The sequence below is a fragment of the Macaca nemestrina genome, chromosome X (genome assembly GCF_043159975.1).
Source record: "Macaca nemestrina isolate mMacNem1 chromosome X, mMacNem.hap1, whole genome shotgun sequence".
Taxonomy (NCBI): domain Eukaryota; kingdom Metazoa; phylum Chordata; class Mammalia; order Primates; family Cercopithecidae; genus Macaca; species Macaca nemestrina.
The window spans coordinates 81610145-81620607 of NC_092145.1; the positions used below are offsets into that span (position 1 = coordinate 81610145).

General features: G+C 39.1%; 1 long non-coding RNA gene across 1 annotated transcript; it reads right to left on the minus strand.

Moving 5' to 3' along the window:
- Positions 1–525: 525 nt before the first annotated feature.
- LOC139360580 (uncharacterized) lies at positions 526–9892 on the minus strand. Its single transcript, XR_011618064.1, has 2 exons — positions 7954–9892; positions 526–2528 (listed from the first exon to the last, which is right to left on the minus strand). It is a non-coding gene; the product is annotated as an uncharacterized lncRNA (long non-coding RNA).
- Between the last annotated feature and the right edge of the window lie 571 nt (positions 9893–10463).

A 10463-nucleotide genomic window follows, 5' to 3' on the forward strand; every position in this document is an offset into this window, starting at 1 on the left:
AAAAATGGTTAAAAGCAAAAAAATAGAAAAGATATACTATGCAAGTAGTATCCAAAAGAGACTGGGAGTGGTGGTAATAGTATCAGATAAAACAGGCATAAATTTTTTTTTACTAGATACCAAGAAAAAGAGGAAGAAAAAAAAGAATAAAAATTTTTTACTAGAGAGAAAAACATATACAGTTGATCTTTGAACAACACAGGGGTTAGAAGCACTGACTCACCAGGCAGTCAGAAATTCATGTATAGCTTTTTACTCCCCTAGATTTAACTTTTAATAGCCTACTGTTGACCAGAAGCCTTACTGATAACATAAAGTCAATTTACACATATTTTTATGTTATATGTATTATATACTACATTCTTACAGTAAAGTAAGCTAGAGAAAAGAAAATGTTATTAAGAAAGGAACAGAAAATATATTTACTATTCATTAGATAAAAATGGATCATCATCATAAATGTCTTCTGTTGGGGTCCGTGCCGGGGGTGGTGGAGAGTGAAAGAACACACAAAAGACAAAGACACACAGAGAACATGGCGGCCACGCTCAGAGCCTCCGCCTCACTTTATTTATACTCCATAAACCCCACGTCAGCAGAAAGAATGCAATGCAAAACAAACTTTCTTTTCCCAGATGTAACCTTCTACTCAGTTCTTTGTTTCTATGCTCTTCCTTATTTGCCCGCCTTCTTGGCGCCTACGGGAGTTCATTAAAAGTTCAATTGGAGATACTGTCCTTGAGCCCTATCTATTCTCAGCATACTGTTTTCAAAGGCCCCTGCATTTCCCCCCCTTTTTTTTTGTTTTGCCTCAATCCTAAAAAGGTAGCCCATATTTGTTCTTGTGTTTTCTTTTGTTTTTGGAGGCGACGGAGGGAGCATCAAATCACCAAAAGAAGTAGACCCAATCCAAGTGCCCAAAGCAATATACTTCCAGAGATTGTAGAAATCCATGTTTTCATCTGAGTCCATGGGTTAAAGGCAGCAAGGTGCTGACCCAGCTCCTGAAGGGTTACAGTTCCGGACAACACATGTAATTGTTGTCGAAATGCTTCGGAAATGTTCTGAGTGAGCTCTTGGATGTCCAAACTAATATTTTTATGGCCTATTAATAATTTTCAGATTACGGTCCAATTTTGAGAGATGTTAAAAAGCACAGGCGTTACACAAAATTGAGTGGAGTTCCAATCACATTGTAATGTTATCCGAGTACTGAGGACAGTGAGCTGATCTCCAAGCCATGTCAAGGCTTGTTCCATGTTGTCCAATCTTTCAGCAAGTTGAGAATCAATGTTTCGTTGTTGAAGCCATAACCGGTGAGATTGTTCGTGCCATTGCTGCACAAATTCAGCATTTTGTATGCTTTGATGAAGAGCGAGCCCTGCTACGGCCGCAGTGGAGACGATGGCGACAAGGCTCATCACCGAGGCAATTATAAGTCCAAGGGCACGGAGGGTTCACTGGAGAGAAGTCCAAATATAAGTCTCAAGAGGTGATGCCCCCCATGGTCACGTAAGGTTAACAGGTAGCCAAATTTCCTTACGAGCCCTGAGGATACAACTATCCTCAGTAAAGTTGTGCCACCATGAATGATTGAGGCAAGACAAAAATGTACACGTATCTGTACAATGAACAATCCCCATATCATTATCCCATGTCAAATTCCCTGCTAATAATAGGTAGGGCTTACAGACACAAGCAATAATATATCAGAAGGTATTTCGATATAACTGAATATGAAAGGAGTTATTCGGGTTAGAAAGATTAAGGGGCATATTCCCCACAAAAATGCTAATGGCATCGCCTGCAGCTAACAACTTCCAAAGATGACTCTGTACTTAGGCCTCCTTCACGCCATACTAAGGTTTCATTATTGTTAGCAGCAATAATTTTATTTACCCGGTGCCATTTCAAAGGTATGTGACTAAATTTTGTTTGAAAATCACCGTGCACACTTCAATCAGTTATTTGCATCCCATTGTATTCTAATAAAATCCGGGGTTTATTTCCCCGACATTGTTGCCACTCCAGCACCTCAATATTAGGAGAAACTTCTGGAATATGACAAAAAGGTAAAGAACTAGGAATAGTTTCATTACTATATACAGTATGATTATAATAACAGTATTAGCAGCCACATGACTATGATTATAGCGAACAACCCAGGCTTCATGCGATTTTCGGAGACAATGAGAACTATTTCCCATGCATATTGGAAGTTCTTCCACTCCAAATTGGTATGTGTTGTTTATAATTCCCGTTTCCCGTTCTATATTGTCCTTGTCTATATAGGGGGATGGCATCCAAGTAGTGTCATTGGTGAAAACCTTAATTTCTGCCTCTCCCCAGGCAACTCCCTGATACAAGGGTGGAAAGGGAATATAAGTGCAATATTCATACAAAGCCTCACTAAAGGAAATAAGTCCCCCGCCAAGGCACATCCAACAAAGGAAGAAATGCATGCTGAATCCAGTTTTCTTTTCAACAGGGTTTCAATCATCTTGTAGGAAACCACTCAGGTCCGCTCCCTGTAAGGACAAGAGCATAGCCCCGTCCCTGTTTTAGAACTTGCCCTTGAACATACTTACCTTCTTCATTAGGATACCAAATCTTTAAATTGTCAGCAGGGACTATCACCGAGGGAGGTGAGGAAAGATGGGTTACGACAGCGGAGTCTTGCAATTGTCTCCATTGATTCAAAAAATAATTAAGGTAAAAAGAACCTTCAAAATCAAAAAAAATAAGGTAGAAAGGTTAACCTTCAAAAAAATCTGGTTTTTTGGGGGGCTCATTTCCCCCTTTTTGTTTTAGCAGTTGAGTTTTTAAGGTTAAATTTGCACGCTTAATGATGGCTTGACCTTGACTGTTGCCCGGGATACCGGTGATATGTTTAATATTGTATTGCTGTAAGAAAACTTGTAATTTATGAGAGACATAAGCAGGGGCATTATCAGTTTTAAGTATAAGAGGAATGCCCATGATGGTGAAACAAACTAAGAGATGAGTAATAACAGAAATGAGAAAAGGTATCAATGGTATGATGAACATTTTAATCGTCCAAAAGAAGGGACATCTCGTGGATTAACCCCAGGATGGAAGGATGGAATGCTCAAAGGAGCACAGGAAGGACAAGCTCGAATAAGAGAATGAGCTTGTTTATGAGTTAAATGAAACCGTCGTTGAAGGCCAGAACTATTAGTGTGATGTAGAGTATATTTTTGTTCTGCAGCATGTAGGTGGCAGATTAAAAGCAAATCAATCTGAGTATTACCATGAACTAATGGTCCAGAAAGTTGAGAATGAGAACGAAGATGAGTGATGAATAAAGGAGCTTGACGTTGGCTCAAAGTAAAGGATAACAAAGAAAAGAATTTCTGAAGAGAAGAAGTAGCACGCAAAGAGGTAAAGTGGCCTGAGAAATATAAGTAGTAACATAAACGGCGTATTGAGAATCACTAACAATGTTACAACCAGTAGTAGGGAAATCAAGTAAGACCATGAGAATAGCAAACAATTCTCCCTGTTGCACCGAGGGATAAGGATAAACTGTAACTCAAGATTGATGAAGCTTCTTGCCAAGAATCAGAAGTTGCAAGAAGATAAGTGATCTGACTATGAGTGAATTGAGAGATAATTAAGGAAGGATCTCCTCCCCAAAGTTGTCGACAGTGATGCCGTCCTTTGATGATCAGTTCAGCTAAACGATCGATATAAGTAACCAAGAGTTTAGATGTTTTATTGGACAAAAAGATCCATTCTAGTGGCCGATTAGTCTGATGAATCATTCCTGTAGGAGAATGTAAAGTATGAAATAAACAAAAGGAAAGGGGAACATCAGGAAGGGGCCTTTTAAAGTTGCTCTTCTACAAGCTGGAGTTCCTGTAAAGCCAAAGGAGTTAAATGGCGTGAGTTGTCCAAGTGACTGTCTCCTTCTAGAATAGAAAAAAGATGTTATATTCCTAAAACAGGACGCATCGTTTGAAAGTCATTTAATATTTTGAAATGATCACGTCGACTTTGAATTTTTTGGGGTCGAATATTTTGTGCTCCTAAGGTATAACCTAAATATTGAATAGGAAAATCCAGTTGAATTTTTTCTGGGGCAATATTAAGTGAATAGAAAGAAAGCTGCGTTTGTAATGACGCAAAAGGACAAGTTCTTGACACAAGGTAGGGCTGTTTAACATACCTTGAGGTAAAACTTTCCATTGATATCGAGAAAGTGGCTGAGAATTATTAAAAACAGGGACAGAGAAGATCCATACAATGATAAATTAACACAGTTGGAAACTGATTTTTTACAGGATTTAAAGTCCTATGTACGAATTTTTGACATATAGTAGGGATATTAAGTATACCCTGAGGAAGAAGCTTCTGCTGATATTTTTGAATGGGTTGTCCATTATTATATTTAGGAATAATAAAGACAAACTTTTTACAATCTTGAGGTTGTAACTGAATAGAGAAAAAACAATTTTTGAGATCTATGACCATTAATTTTTAACTTTGTGGGATAAGGGCAGGATTAGGAAGACCAGGCTGTAAACTTTCCCTAGGTTTAATGTAAACATTTATAGTTTTAAGACAAGACAAAGACGGGAATTCCATGCAGAAATACGTGGCTTTATATTCCTCTCGGCCATTTGTTTTTTGACTTACTCTTTTAGAGTCCTAAGTATTTCTTTAAATAATGGTCACCGTTTCACCTAAATAGGAGTGGTGGCTATGAGTTTAAAGGATTGTAGCCCATTTTGAACATCATATTTTTGGCAGCTGAGGAAATATGAGGAATGTTTAAAAAAGCAGCAAATTGTTGTGAAAGATCTTGTTCCCAAAAATTAATATTGATAGGAACAATATAAAAATAAAAAAAACACTTGACCTTGTTGACCTTTAGGACCGACACAGGTTAAAGGTTCTACGTCTTGATAAACCACAGAAGCAGCACCCAAGCCAGTGAGTATAACTGAAACTTGTCTTTTTTCCTATTGTATAGGCCACTAATTTAAACAAATAATAGACATATTCACCCCGTATCAATTAACCCTTTAAAAACTATTTCATTAATGTGCAATGGACATAAGGGCTTTTGATTAGAAACTAAAGTTTCCCAAAAAACAGTTTTTTCTGTGCTACCAAACCCTCCCTATTGAGAATACGTTCCCCTGCCTCTAGGCATATAAATTGTGAGACTTGAACCATAATAAGAATTTTATTAGTAACATCATGTCCTTTTGGCAAAGGGCCACACACTCTAATAGCTAATTTATATACTCCTCTATTAGGAGACAAAGTATAAGGCTGAGTAATAGCTAAGTAAGCAGCGGCGCTCTGCTTAGTTGCCGCATAAGGCTGAGAAACTGGGGTAAGGTGTGGGATCCTTAAGGAGGACTTGAATTTATTCCTTGATGTTGTAGACCATTGCTCACTGGGTATGGTATGCAGATTCAGTCAATAACAAATATTTGTAAACAAATAAGGTGATTACAGGTACAGAAATTCAGTTCGTAGCTTACTATTCAATAGAGTATCTGCTTTGTAAAAGATGGTGGACCACAAAATACTCAACGGATTTTGGTTTTCAAAACACAGTGATGCTATCCAAGGCTAAATGGATACTTGAAATTGGGATTGGATCTGGTGCTGAGATACAACTTTTACTTAGTTATTGATTTTTCTTTCCTCTGGTTATTCCAAGGAGGGTGACTACCATTTTTGTACTTTATAGAGCAGTCTAGAGGAAAGGGTTAAGCATGTAAGCTCTGGTGACAGAAAGTCATATTTTCAAAATATAATAGCTATATGACCTTGGATACATTTATAAAACTGTCTTAACTCTGTTTTCCTGTCTACAAAATGGTAATAATTATAAAATTTGTCAGTCTTAAAGGGATGTTGGAAGAACTAAATGCAAGTGAAGATTTTTTCACAGTAGTGGACACATAGTAAGTACTCAGTATACTATGGCTATTATTACTGTTATTATTGTTAATATTACATCTATTTATTTTAGCTCTTTAATGTAACAAGTGCAGAACCATAATCTCACATCCTTCAGAGTCACGCTGATCTTGTATTTTTTGGTCCTTTGACTAGTTTAGTGATTTATTACAAGAAACCTAGTTAGTTTGTGCATTCTTTTCCTTTCTTATATTTCTCATTTGTAAAGACTGACAAACCAACTAAGCTTTCAGACCTGGTGACATAAATTGTTGGGGCCCCAAGCCTGTGGGCCCCAGCTCCCATTTCCCAGGAGAGGAGACAGTAAATTTCCACTTTTATCAGTTTTGAAACGACATTTATTTGTCCAATGTCGACCTTTACCAAAACATTTGTACACCTCTGAAGGCAGCTTTCTGCCTTGAGGGATAAAAGTGTTCAATTTTTATGGCATTCTTTTTTGAAATGTCTAGGTTTACCACACTGAAAGCAAACACCTTGTTTGTTTTTTCCTTTTAAGGCTTTAGACAAAACTCCAGCAAATAATTGAGCATTATAAATAGCCCCTCCAACACTAACACAAGTTTTAATATATTTATCTAAATTGGCCCCATTGGCCTTTAACGATTTTAACAATTTTTGACAGTCAGCATAAGCATTTTTAAAAGACAACGTTTGTAACAAAATTTTTGAAGCAAGGTCAGCACCCACAATTTTCAAGACAGCATCCTGAAGACGGACTACGAAATCTGAATATTGTTCATTTGTGCCCTGTAAAATCTTCACAGAGGAAAGGGAAGATTTTCCTGTTATCTCTACCTTATTTTAGGCCCTTAAAAACAAAGTCTTGATTTGAGTAAGGGCAACATCATCTAGACCAGCCTGAGCATTAAGAGTAGCATATTGGCCCGTGCCTGTGAGTTGTTCCTCAGTGGGTCCAGGGGGATCACACATAACATTTTTCCTAGACTGTACATGCGCCTTGTTCATTTACCAGCTGTGCAGTTGTAACCACTGAGAACGATCAAGAAAAGCCTTCCCCAAAGTCTTCCAGTCTATAGGAATTATGAAATTTTCTGATGAAAAAATATCAAGAAGACCAAGGATAGGGGTTCATAGTTAGAAATGGCAGTTTTCATTTCTTTTAAAAATTTAATTTGTAAGGCATTAAATTGGACATTATTGCTACCATTTGAAAACTGAGCATTAGGAGCAAAAGAAGCACAAATAATTGGAAACAGATCCAGCTCCTTAAATTTTGTTTTTTTATCTTTTCCTTTTCTCCCTCCCCCAATGGCGGGCAAGGCACTGAGAAAACTTTGCCAAACAAAGGTAAAGATAAGGAAGCCGGGGGGTTGGAGGCACTGGAAAATCCTCTTTTAACAGGGCAGAAGGAAAAGAAACAGGGAAAGCTCACAAAGGTGAATTAGAAGAATGTATCTGTAATATTTGTTGAAGCATTTCCATAATACACTGCATGTCAGAATTTCCCTTAGAAGAAGGAAGGGCTGGCTTTTTCTCTTCTCCCCCTTTTGCTACCCTGGCACAAATGGGCTCCATTTCAGATTTATTTTATTTTATTTTATTTTTCCAAATCCTCAGATACCTTTCCTCCTGTGGCTACATTACCACACTCCGGATCAGTCTCAAGTAACTCTAATGTCTGAGTGATAGAGTTACACAAGGTCCACAATTTTAGAGGCATAATATCCCCTAACTGGAGAGCTCTAAGCAGAGCTTTTACTACCTGTAACCATTTTTTCCGATTCAGCTGAACTTTAGTCTGATACTGAAACCAGTAACAATGTTGTTCAACATGGGCAAACAATCGCTTCAAAGTCTTTTTCTTTCACTTCTACTCCTATAGACAGCAACAGTCCTTGAAACAGCCATAAATATTCTGAGGCCAGAGAGATGGAATTCCCATAATGAAAGCTTAAGAAGGTTCCCCTTAACAATATCCGAGCCTTACCCGCTCCTAGGGGGTTCCCCTTCTCGTTCTCCCCTACTCACCCGTGCTGACCCTGCTCACTGCGCCACTTGTTGGGGTCCATGCCGGGGGTGGTGGAGCATGAAAGAACACACAAAAGACAAAGACACACAGAGAACATGGCGGCCGCGCTCAGAGCCTCCGCCTCACTTTATTTATACTCCATAAACCCCACGTCAGCAGAAAGAATGCAATGCAAAACAAACTTTCTTTTCCCAGATGTAACCTTCTACTCAGTTCTTTGTTTCTATGCTCTTCCTTATCTGCCCGCCTTCTTGGCACCTACGGGAGTTCATTAAAAGTTCAATTGGAGATACTGTCCTTGAGCCCTATCTATTCTCAGCATACTGTTCTCAAAGGCCCCTGCAGTCTTCATCCTTATCATCTTCACGTTGAGTAGTCTGAAGAGTAGGAAGAACAGGAGGGGTTGGTCTTGTCTCCAATGTGGCAGAGGTGGAAGAAAATCTACGTATAAGTATACCAGTGCAGTTCAAACACATGTTGTTCAAGGGTCAACTGTATTTTATAAAGACAAAGAGCTCAATATATCAAGAAGACATAATAATTCTAAATCCATGTGCACATATCAACAGAGTTGAAAAATATGCAAAGCAAAATCTGACAGAATTGAAAATAAACAACTCAGTGAAGAAGTTGGAGACTTCAATGACCACTTTCAATTTCAATAATGGATAGAACAACTAGTCAGACAATAAAATAAGAAATATGCATAAAAGGCTTGAGCAGTGCTGTACACAAGCTAGACCTAACAACACTCCACCCTAAAGCAACAGAATGCTTATCTTGAGTGCATATAGAATATTTTCCTTGTTAGACCACATGCTATATCATGAAAGGAGCCCTAATATATTTAAAATGATTGAAATCATACAAATTGAGATGTTTCTATCCTGTCTTCATATTGTTACTTATATGGTATCTGATAAAAAATGTCTGCTGTCATTTTTCATCTTTTTTACTGAGTTCATAATGTAGCTTTTTTCTGTCTGCTTTTGCTTTATTTAGGTAAATTCACATAACATAATTAACCATTTTAAAGTGGACAATTCAGTGGCATTTAGCTCACTTACAATGCTGTGCAACCAGATGAATATTAGGACCAGTTTTTTCATTTTTGAAAAAGTCAATTAGTATTTTGATAGAGATTATATTGAATTTGTAAATTTGGAGTATTACCAAATCTTAACAATAAGTCTTTCAATTAATAACTATAGGAAGTTTTCTATTCATTTACACCTATTAAAATTTCTTTCATCAATGTTTTGGTTTTCAGAATACAAGTTTTCTACTTTCTTGGTTAACTTTATTGTCAACTATTTTATCACTTGATTCTATTGTAAATGAAATTGTCTCTTAATTTTATCTTGATACTGTTTATTACTAGTATATAGAAATATAATACTTTCGTATCTCGGTCTTGGGATTTGCTGAATTTTTTAATTAGCTGTAGTATTTTTCGTGGATTTTGTAGAATATTCTCTAGGTAGGATACTGTCACCAGCAAAGAGACATAATTTTACTTCTTCTGTTTCAGGTTGGGTGGCTTTTTTTTCTTGGCAAATTGCTCTGGCTGGAGCGTCCAGCACAATGTTGAATAGAAGTGATGAAAGCGGTGGGCGGAGCAAGATGGCCGAATAGGAACAGCTCCAGTCTCCAACTCCCAGCGCGAGCGACACAGAAGACCGGTGATTTCTGCATTTTCAACTGAGGTACTGGGTTCATCTCACTGGGGAGTGCCGGACGATCGGTGCTGGTCAGCTGCTGCAGCCCAACCAGCGAGAGCTGAAGCAGGGCGAGGCATTGCCTCACCTGGGAAGCGCAAGGGGGAAGGGAATCCCTTTTCCTAGCCAGGGGAACTGAGACACACAACACCTGGAAAATCGGGTAACTCCCACCCCAATACTGTGCTTTAAGCAAACAGGCACACCAGGAGATCATATCCCACACCTGGCCGGGAGGGTCCCACACCCACGGAGCCTCCCTCATTGCTAGCACGGCAGTCTGTGATCTACCGGCAAGGCAGCAGCGAGGCTGGGGGAGGGGAGCCCGCCATTGCTGAGGCTTAAGTAGGTAAACAAAGCTGCTGGGAAGCTCGAACTGGGTGGAGCTCACAGCAGCTCAAGGAAACCTGCCTGTCTCTGTAGACTCCACCTCTAGGGACAGGGCAATAAAAAACTCAGCCGAAACCTCTGCAGACGCAAACGACTCTGTCTGACAGCTTTGAAGAGAGCAGTGGATCTCCCAACACGGAGGTTGAGATCTGAGAAGGGACAGACTCCCTGCTCAAGTGGGTCCCTGACCCCTGAGTAGCCTAACTGGGAGACATCCCCCACTAGGGGCAGTCTGACACCCCATACCTCACAGGGTGGAGTACACCCCTGAGAGGAAGCCTCCAAAGCAAGAATCAGACAGGTACACTCGCTGTTCAGAAATATTCTATCTTCTGCAGCCTCTGCTGCTGATACCCAGGCAAACAGGGTCTGGAGTGGACCTCAAGCAATCTCCAACAGAC